Source organism: Saccostrea echinata, unplaced genomic scaffold (genome assembly GCF_033153115.1).
Source record: "Saccostrea echinata isolate AGI-Se365-2 ecotype Australia unplaced genomic scaffold, CSIRO_AGI_Sech_v1 ptg000029l, whole genome shotgun sequence".
Classification (NCBI taxonomy): domain Eukaryota; kingdom Metazoa; phylum Mollusca; class Bivalvia; order Ostreida; family Ostreidae; genus Saccostrea; species Saccostrea echinata.
In genome coordinates this window covers 25475622-25485608 of record NW_026889778.1, presented here as the reverse complement: position 1 = coordinate 25485608, position 9987 = coordinate 25475622, and the positions used below count along the sequence as shown (strand labels likewise).

The 9987-nt window shown below is 31.3% G+C and overlaps 1 long non-coding RNA gene across 1 annotated transcript; it reads right to left on the bottom strand.

The window, feature by feature from the left end:
• Positions 1 to 1085: 1085 nt before the first annotated feature.
• On the bottom strand, positions 1086 to 5056 carry LOC133194664 (uncharacterized). The gene is made up of 3 exons (XR_009722156.1): positions 5039 to 5056; positions 4463 to 4608; positions 1086 to 1462 (listed from the first exon to the last, which is right to left on the bottom strand). It is a non-coding gene; the product is annotated as an uncharacterized LOC133194664 (long non-coding RNA).
• Between the last annotated feature and the right edge of the window lie 4931 nt (positions 5057 to 9987).

Here is a 9987-nt window from a genome sequence, read left to right as displayed (position 1 = left end):
GTGCTTATATTTTTAGGAAATATGTACCAATGTATCAGACAGTATATAGGGAACTTGTACTGAGTCGCTAGTGAGCTAGCTTTTCTAGTGATGCGGTAAAATCTCCCTCTATATTAGACAAGTTAAGCAATGTCGAGCCTGTTTAACCCTTGAATGGGTGACTGCTTCACATTACATTTATATGTAATTTTTTTTTTTTGAATACTAAATTTGAGTGTGAATTTCTTCTCATGGTCAAGCATGAGGTACTGCATAATTGTCATTTTTACATTAAAATGTGTGCATGTATTTATGGATTATCAGACACATATACACTATACAAAAAAATGCATAATTTTCCTAATTTTTACCTTTTTTCAGTTTTGACCCCATATTATAGCCATCATTTGGTTCCTGTACAGTGCGAACAAATCTGTATAATACATCAGTGTTGTTTATGCCCCCCTAATCAAAGATGATTCAGGGGTTTATAGTTTTTGCCCTGTCTATCTGTATGTATGTCCCCAAAACTTAACTTTTCCCATAACTTTTGTTTTGTTGGAGCTATGCATTTCATTTTTCACATGTGTATTCTTTGTGACAAAACCTTTCTTTGGGTACCAACATATTTGACCTTTGAGTTTGACCCATTTTTGTAAAATTTTACCAAACTTTTACCTTGGCAATAATTTCTGAACAGTTGGGGCTAGGGCTTCATATTTCTTATGACAAGACCTTCCCATGACCACCATTAATTTTGACCTTGAACTTGTTGTTCGACTTTTGAAAAACTTTAATCTTCACCATAACTTTTCAAAGGTAAGTGCTAGGGCTTTCGTATTTTACTTGCACATTTCTTGAGACAAGACCTGTCTTTGGATAATAACATTTGTGATCTCTTGACCTTGACCTTGGAGTTTGACATGAATTTGAAAAACTTCGACCTTCACCATAAGCTGCCATATACATACATAAAAATGCCATTATCGCATGTACATACATGTATGGCAGAGCTCAAAGAAGTCAATCCAGCTTTTCCAACATGCATTCCTTTATATGTTTGACATTCAGATCCAAGAAAATACCATAAAAAATCATCACAAATCATCCATTTTCATATAATTTTAACACATTCTTTGGTACTTTGGTAAATATAAATACAAATTTCATAAATGCAATCAATATAAATGCAGAAATTCAAGTTTGTTCACTCATGCAGATCCCACTTTATCAGCAGTAACCTGAGACACAGATGTGACACTTTAAATGGGGTATTTCATATACATGTACAAATTTATCAAAAATGCATCACTTCAAATTAGTGTCAAATGATGTCAAAAGGACAAATTTCATGTGCAAAATGTTCAGGAACAACACATATTCTTCCATCAAAAATTCTCTGAAATTTGCCAAGATTTCTTTCTTCAAAGTTATTCACATTGAATTTTTGTCCAGATCTGCACAATCTTCTATCACAAATTCCCTGAAATAAAAAGTTTGAAACACAGTTAGAGTTTTTATAATTACCATGCATAATCAAGGGAAACCTGAGATGGAGAATTTTTTTCCTGCCAATTTTTTTCATGATAACTAGTATGAAAAGGAAGCATCCTATTAGTGAAACCAATGGTCTTCATGCCAAAATGAATTGATTTATTGTTTACTTAAATTTTATTACTTTTTAGTTTTCTCCTCATTGAAAATAAATTTCTCCTTCATTTGTGCCAGGTTTAGTTAAAACTGGTCCAGTAGTTCTGTTGAGAAAGTCTGATACATGTATTAAGGTATTCAGTGTATACTGAATGGATTTTGAACTGTTTTGAATCATTTTAAACTAGTTAAAAATGTATTGCTAGATAATGATGAAAGGGAAATGAACCAAATTCACATGACTGATAACATGAAAGAAGCTGGTCATTTTGCACTTTAACATTTTTTGAAGAGTTATCTGCCCTTGATGAAAAACCCAAAAATTTAATTTTATCAAAATATCTGTGGCAAATGATTCATTTTATTTCATATTTTAATAAAGAGAGAGTTTATGCATATTTTCACCAAGAGCTCTACATGAAATTCAAATTACTTCTTACAATATCTTAATAAAACCTGCACTCCCCATAGACTTCATTGTAAAATTCAAGGTGCAATTTATTTGACAATTCCTTTGGTGGAGTATTTTTATTTAATAATACCAAGGGTTTTGAAAAGACACCAATTGAGGCAAAATTCTTGTATAATATTCAAAGAAAAATATACGAAAATTACTAAACATATATTCTAGATGTTTATCCAAACTTGTTTAAGAAGAAGTGTACAACAGAATATATAGACATTAAAGTGTAGCACACAGTTCCTTTAAGTATTGGAACTCTACAACTCCAAGGAAAACGACAATAAAGTTCAAACTACGTTGCGTATGTCCTTAAGGGATCAGAAAAGCTCTCTTGAACCATTGGATCAGATGAACTTCCAGGTCAAAACAGAAAAAGAGACCCAAGTTCAAGAAAATCAAGCCAGGCTGATGGATTTGAGAAATAATGCATCTATGATCTACATTTTATTTCATTTGTCACAAGTCCTTTTTTTGTGGTCAACGGAGTTTGGCTTTAAATTTTTTGTTCTATCTTTTATTCATGTACACAATATGATGAATAATATAAGGTAAACTGCCAAAAGACATTCTGTTATATGAGTGATGAATACAAAACCAATAACACTATTAATAATTATGCCCTGAACATTTTACATTAAATAGTACATAATTATATTAATCCTATGCTATGCATACAGTAAGCATAAATCTACAGGAGACCCACAAGGAATTTACAAAAATATTAAATGCTTAAGAAAATAAGCAAAAATAAAAAGGTCTTTGACCCCCTAGGAAAAACAGACCCTTGTAAAATGGTTAGGAGTGTCATGCATCTGAAGTGACTTGTCCTGGCTACACCCCCCCCCCCCCCCTTGCAATGCCAAGGGGCCCTGATTCAATACATTGCATGGGACCCCTGGTCAATTTCATTCATTAATATCATGGGCTGACTGTAGCATTATCTTTAGGGGAATTTTCAAATCCATTGTTTTTCTCATCTCTCAACCAATCACATTAAGCCATATTCTATGATAAACAACTTGTAACGGGAGATTCTTCCTGTTTACATTATCATATCTAAATATTTCTGAAAGCTTCAATTTGATTGGTGCTTCTCAATGAGAGAAGCAAGACTTAAAATATCACATGAAATTAGCCAGGACCCAGGACCCCTGGCATTGCAAGGATGTCCCCCATGATACTTTTAAAACATGTCTATCCAAGTGTTTTAATGAGTACAATTGTTTTGTTGTGTACATTTTATTCATATGTGTATTTAACTATTTATATATGACTATGACCCAAAAAAACAAAAAAACAAAAAAAAAAACAAAACAAAAAACAGCGGCATACTGAATATTTGACTGATGCTTACAAAATAAGAGCCCTAAGGGCCATATATCTCACCCGAGCACTGTGGCTAGGAGAAAAAAAGCAGAAATCAGTTCAGTATTGAAAAGTTTAAATACATATTGGTGGTCCCAACCTACCCCTAAAGTGGTGGGGCATGATTTGAAGAAACTGGAATTTACACTTACTGAGGAAACTTCCATATTTATTTGACTAATTGTGGCTTTCAAAGATTTTTTAAAGATTATTTTCCTATAAGTTTTAACTTTCATTGTGGCCGCAACCTTCCCCGAGGGATCTTGATTTAAACAAACTTGAATCTACACTATCTGAAGAAACTTCCATATAAATATGACTAATCATGGCTTTGCTGTTCTTGAGAAGATTTTTTTAAATTTTCCCTATATATTCCTATGTAAAACTTTGATAATCCATTATAGCCCCACCCTACCCCTGATTTAAATAAACTTGAATCTACACTACCTGAGGATTTTTCCACAAAAGTTTCATCTTTCCTGGCCCACAGATTTTTGAGAAGAAGATTTTTAAAAGATGATATTAATTTTTCACTAAATTAATTTGTAATTATCTCCAGTTGGAAGGAAGTGTGGCTTTTATTTGAACAAACTTGAACCCCCTTTACCCATGGACACTTTGTTGTTAAGTTTGGTTGAAATACATGTAGGTCAAGTGGTTCTTGAGAAGAAGTAAAAAATGTGAAAAGTTTACAGACAGATGGACACTAGACAAAATGTGATTAGAAAAGCTCACTTCAGCCTTTGGCTCAGGTGAGCTAATAAAAAGCAAAGTAAAAAAAAAAAAAGTTATCGCCTACCTACCTTCCCTAATATTTTTGGCATGTTACCAAAAACAAACACATTATAATTTTTTAATTGGCTTAAAGGGAGAACAGTCCCTCATTCCAGCTGAACCCAGATTCTCCCCACAAAGAGAAATACTTTTTGGAAAATGTTTAAGTTGTCTATTGTTAACAAAGGCTATATTTTTTAATGATATTTATCAAGGACTTAATCACCTTACCAATAACTTTTGAAATAGAGCAGCGGGTATCCCTTGCACTGTAATCCCCAGTTCTTGCTTCCAGGCAGAATTTATTGTTCAATAGTTCCATTTTCTATCTGAATTCTCTTTGAATCTGTGGCAGAAAGACAAACTGTATGCAAAATCTAAAAAATATCAACGGGTACATGTACGAGTATGATTATGGCATGTACAAAGTAGTAGACATGGTAGATGAGAAATAATTTTGGTTAGGAAAAACATTTTTCACCATGTTAAGGTCACCACCTTTTCATAAAGGGGTGGGGGTAGAGGTTAAAATATTTATTTTCTTAATCTATCAGTCCCCCCCCCCCCAATCAAATGATCGTCCCTATATGCTCTTAATCAGGCAGGTGGTTTTAATAAAGTACTAGTATGTGCTTAATCTCACATTTATGCACATGATCTATTTCTGACAGCTGTCTGAGGCAATTCGAACTACCTGTTTGTTCGGTAGCTCTAGCTTAATTACAATAAACTGACAGCTGATTCAAGAGACATTATCTGAATGATGCCAGTCATTTACATGTACATTAATGATTAGTCTTTACTTACCTCTTATAGCCTAGCTAATGTTGGACTTTCTGTCTTCCACTTTGTTTACATGATCGAACAGCGCACATGGCCTTTTCACGTGACGATCTCCCTCGCATCGACGCTTGTTTTCCGTCACGCTTCAAATAATATTTCTCCACGCTTCATATAATATTTCTCCACGCTCAAGATAATATTTCCTTCACGCTTCAAATAATGTGTGCAGTCACAATTATAATCGCGTCTCAACATAATTATTGTTTCAACAGGAGGACAGAGTTTTCGTTCCTGTCACTAGGAAAGAAGTTATCTTTCCTGTTGAAAAATAAAAATAATTGCGAACAAGGGCGCACATCATTATTATTGTTGCAAAGATTATAACGTCGACTTGGTACATTAAAATTTTTAAGCGTGTACATTTTTATTTATTTTCAGTCAGTACATTATTGTTACAGGAGGTGAAGTCTTATAAATTGTTGAAGCAAGAATAATTATAATCTTGGTGCAAAATAAAAATTATGTGTACGAATCGACTGACAAGATTATAATTTGGAGGTGTATAAAAATAATGTCTCCGTACTAACTGAAAAGATTATAATTGTAAAGTGAGAATAATTATTATAATGTAGGGGCAAAATAAAAATAATGAGTACACATGGACGGACAAGATTATAATTGTTGTAGGAAAATAATAATGTTTAAAAAAAAAAAAAAAAAAAAAAAAAAAAAAAAGAAGCAAGATTTTTTATTTTGGGATGAGATAATTATTTTTGGTATAATTATATAGGAAAAAATAATAATAATGTGGGGGTACCCTACGGCTTTCCATAGTCTCCGTACTAACTGAAAAGATTATAATTGTAAAGTGAGAATAATTATTATAATGTAGGGGCTAAATAAAAATAATGAGTACACATGGACGGACAAGATTATAATTGTTGTAGGAAAATAATAATGTTATAAAAAAAAAAAAAAAAAAAAAAAAAAAAAAAGCAAGATTTTTATTTTGGGATGAGATAATTATTTTTGGTATAATTATATAGGAAAAAATAATAATAATGTGGGGGTACCCTACGGCTTTCCATACTTTTCAGATCAGTAAAATTTGTGTTGAGATCTTGTTTGTTTTTATTATTGTATGAAATGCACAATATATATTTGCAAAAAAAAAAAAAAAATAATAATAAAATAAAATAAATAAATAAAAAAATAAATAATAATTAAAAAATAAAAGAAAAATAAAAAGAACCGTACTTTATAATGATTAACATTGTGCCTGTCGTTCAGTATTTAGCAAAGATTATCGAGATGAGGTATAATTGGTGTCAATATAATTCGCCCAATTGGTTGGTCAGTTTTGTAAATCCTAGACGAAGTTATTATTCTACTAATTGTCCATTTATTGAATTTAAAATTCAATTTTATATTCCAACTTCCAGTTTAAACGAAACGTCTTACAAATTTTTGCAGACCTATTTATGTTGTGAATGATCTTGAGCCAGAAGAAATACAATGGCTTAAGGAAAATCATAAAAAGACAAAGATTAAAAAAAAATTAAACTATAGACAATTAAGTCTCGCTATCCCAAGATCAATAGTTATAGACCTAATTTTGTAATGGTATTGATCCAATTCTTTTTCTTAGTTTAACACACATACTACCTAAGGCCTTATCTGGAAACTTTGTATACCGATTTGTAAAGCTGTTCCCTTACAAAAAAAAAATTAAAAGTTTTATACCCTCAACCATGAATTAGTGAGGATGTCAAAAAAGAATCTTCAATCTTCAAAGCTTAGCTCAAGATGTTATGAGAAACAATATTAAACCATGAAAAGATTCTTTATTTTTTGGCTCTAGAATTGAAAATCGATATATATCGTCGGTTACAAAATACTGCTAGCAATCTAAATGCACACTGAAATAGTTTTTATCAGAAGTTCCATCATCTGCAAACTGCAAATGTGGAATTTGCATTGAGGATACCGAACATTATCTTTTGTCAAGCATACAATGTTGAAAGAAATGTTTTGTTAAATAAATTAAATGACATTGTTGTTGTATTTATACTCCACATTCCATTGATAGGATCTTCCCGATATTTTATTAAACAAACTGTGAAATATTTTCAAATAATTATAAATTTAATAAATTTACTAAGAGATTAAACTAAGCATATTTGATTTTGAAATTATATGCAAAATTGCATTTCATTTTTTTTAACATTCATATTAAGTTTCGAACAGAAAGATAATAACCTTAGGAGTATATCATCATCATACCTTTTTAACCCCATTTTACTCATGGGTGGTGCAAACGTTTCTATCGATTACTAATCACTAGCCAAAAAAACCCAAAAACAAACAAACAAACAATCAAAAACAAACAAACAAACAAAAACAAACAAACAAACAAAAAAAAAAAAAAAAAAAAAAAACAAAAAAAAAACTCTATATGTACTTCCCTACTCTTTACATGGAATTGTTGAATTTAATTGATGAATATGTTTCTTTAAATTACATTATAAGCATAGGATCAAGCAATTTAAAAAAAATGTAAATTAACTCTATAGCGCTTGAAGAAAGTGTCAGAGATGTATATTATCTTGTAGGCTTCCATATTTTCTTTTTGAAATATTTCCAAATAATGGTAGACTTCTGAAGTATGCAGATATATCATACCTAATCAATAATAGTTTTGTGTGTATAACTTTGAACTATTAATCAATGTTGTAAATGATTATGTTTAGCGTTTGTAAGATCAATTATATGTACTTTGCTCCAAATTTCCAATTTAAGGAGTACTACAATTATTTCTTGCAGAGAGAGACTATGTAATAATTATACATATAACTTGTTTGATCAATCATTTCTTGTTTGAGTTGAAATCTTGTTTGCTTTTATTATTTTTAATTTTCACTATAATGAATTTAACAAACAAAATCACTAGTATCATTGTGTTTTTCGTTAAGCATTCAGTACAGCTTATATCAACGAGGAATGATTGGTGTTAACATCAACGTAAATAATACCTCTATATTTAACAAAGAAAAAAAATGTAAATGTATTCCTTTTAAAACCACTATTCTATTCTACGTTCAAGTTTAGACATCATTAAATGATGCAGGGCGATTTATTTTAAAAAAGATATATGGACATCGTTCTATTATGATGATATTTAAAAATAGTGCTAAAAATCTCAGGGACATAATAAAACGAACAAATAAGAAGATGAAGAAAAGCAAGCTTATTCAAAATTAACACGTTATATTTGAAAGACTGGTTAAACATTGTTTACAAAACCGTAAATATTGGGGAGTAATTAAATGTATGACAGGTTTCTGCTTTTAAACTTTGATTTATTATATTTTATCTGAAGCAAACTACATTAAATTAAAGGTTTTTGTAACACTAGTGGTAGTGTTCTCCATTATTCATAGTTTTACTTTGGCGCACTAAAAATTTATGCAAACACTTACATTCGTGGTCACTTTTTGGATCGCGACGGAAACAATTCTCTTACTGAAAGTTTGATCAGTACCACCTTAGGGAAAACAACACACCTAAAAAGGAAACAGATATAACTATGATTTTAAGAAAGACTTAAGAATATGTTCCGAAAATAATAGATAACAATTTTAGTTGGATTATCATTTTCTTAATCGTTTGCCTGTCAAATACCGAAATTTTATTTGATTGACATCCCCTCCCTTTTTTTCTTTGTGATTAAGTTTATGCTGCCTGTTCTTAATGAAGCAGAAATGATATTATATCATTTTAAACAATAAAAAGTTAAATCTGATATGCTGATATTGACATTTTATCTGATATTCTGATTGGTTAACTGTTTATATTTTTTGAAGGGGGAGGGTTGTCAAGAGTGTGGAGGTTCATGTCTATGTGGCGGATCCTATGTTTACCATATGGTGACAAAACATCAAACATTTACAGAGTTTAAATAGCCAGTGTCACTTTTTATAATTTTGTTACTTTCGATGCATACACAAATAGGCCTAGTACTACATTTATCTATAAACTGCAGAAAATTGAAACCGGTGGGGAGGGGGGGGGGTCACCTATTGCTAATTATATTACTCATCACTACACTGATTATGAAAAATTTGAAACCATACAATTTTTATTTCCAATTGATATTTGCTTTACTGGGGACAATCTAAGTACTCAAGACTCTCCTTCTTAAAAACGTTTTTAGTCTCTCTATAATATTTGACACTTCACACATGGTGCAAGGTTATTTGCCGTCAATAAATCTCGAAGGATGTGACGTTTCATTAAAATTCCCGTGCCCACGAAGTTTGTTCGAGAACAATATTTTCATACCCCCCCCCCCCCCCCGACATTCGGAAAACCTCAGCTGATTGCTTCGCCTTCGTCAAACCTCGGCTGTACGAGGTAACTTGAAATGCGTCTTCGCTTAACATATGTGATACGGCTGCCTGTTTACCGCTTAGGGAAAACGTAACGCTTTGAAATCGATAATAAGCAAGCATCTGACTTACGATAAAATTCTTCAAGAGCAGTAAGGTAACACTTGCATGTCGGGATTACTACATCGATATATTTAAATCTCCTACTTAGATCAAAATTTTCAAATCAATATTTTTTTAACTCCAGGTACATGTAATTTATAGCGATAAAACCAATCAAATAAATGAAATTGCCTTAAACTATGTAACCAGAAGTCTCTGATGAGATTGTAGCTCTACTGGTTTGTACTTGAAAGTAGCACTCGGACTTGAAACTTTACAACAGCGATACATAGAATAATGATCTTTGGTGTAGTCTCTTTTTGTTTTATTGAGATTTTCGCATTATTAAGATTTATTGCAATCAGACTAAATCTGTAGGAGGAGTAGCCTTTTAAAACAATTTTACAAAAATTTCAATTTTAGTAACCATGACAACTTCATTCAACAAAATAAAAAAAACATTAAAGACAATTTTGTATCATA